We start from the raw sequence: 1030 nt of genomic DNA on the forward strand, positions 1-1030 counted from the left end.
TGACATTCAGTCTAGCATTGTCTGACCAGCCATCGCGGCTAATACTTTTGAAATCAAGGCTAGCACGATTCAGATGGTACAGAATTCAGTCCAGTTTGGGGTTCTCCAACGGAAGATCCCAATATGCATATTAGGGATTTCATCGATATCTGTGACACCTTCAAGTTCAACAATATTTCTGAAGATGCTGTGAAACTGAGACTGTTTCCATTCTCTCTGAGGGACAGGGCTAAGAGCTGGTTACACTCTCTAATAGCTGGTTTCATCACTACTTGGTAGGATCTTGCTCAGAAGTTTCTTACTAAATTCTTCCCTATGGCAAAGACAGCTGCACTCAGGTATGCTCTTACTCAATTTGCGCAGCAATCGGGAGAAACTCTATGTGAAGCTTGGGAGCGCTACAAGGAGATGCTTAGGAAGTGTCCTCATCATGGCATGCCTGATTGGATGATCATCAATTGGTTTTATAATGGTTTGGGAGCACAGTCTAGACCCATGCTCGATGCAGCATCAGGTGGAGCCTTATGGGCTAAGAGCTACGATGAAGCTTATGAGTTGATTGAACTGATGGCTGTGAATGAATATCAGAATCCAACTCAGAGGCTATAACAGGGCAAGGTAGCAAGAGTTCTTGAGGTGGATACAACTACGGCTATCACTGCTCAACTAAAGGCGTTGTCTATAAAGATCGATTCTCTGGCTAACTATGGTGTTAATCAGATAACCAGTGTTTGTGAGCTGTGTGCAGGTTCGCATGCGACGGAGCAATGCGCTATATCTAGTGAATCAACTCAGTTTGTGAGCAACTTTAACAGATCGCAACAACCAGTTCCAAACACTTATCATCCTGACAACTGGAATCATCCTAACTTCAGCTGTAGCAACAATTAGAATGCAATACAACAACCATTCCAGCAGTTTAGAAACAAGCAATTCAATCCTACTGGTTTTCAGCAACAATTTGCACCAAGGTAAATAACTCCAACTTTAACAACAAACTAATGGAGGTGCATGTCTATCTTCGAATGAA

The 1030-nt window shown here is 42.7% G+C and overlaps 1 non-coding gene across 1 annotated transcript; it reads right to left on the minus strand.

Annotated features, from left to right (window-relative positions):
- Positions 1-330: 330 nt before the first annotated feature.
- On the minus strand, positions 331-437 carry LOC141669914 (small nucleolar RNA R71). Its single transcript, XR_012554162.1, has one exon. It is a non-coding gene; the product is annotated as a small nucleolar RNA R71 (small nucleolar RNA).
- Between the last annotated feature and the right edge of the window lie 593 nt (positions 438-1030).

The sequence above is a fragment of the Apium graveolens genome, chromosome 6 (genome assembly GCF_009905375.1).
Source record: "Apium graveolens cultivar Ventura chromosome 6, ASM990537v1, whole genome shotgun sequence".
NCBI lineage: Eukaryota > Viridiplantae > Streptophyta > Magnoliopsida > Apiales > Apiaceae > Apium > Apium graveolens.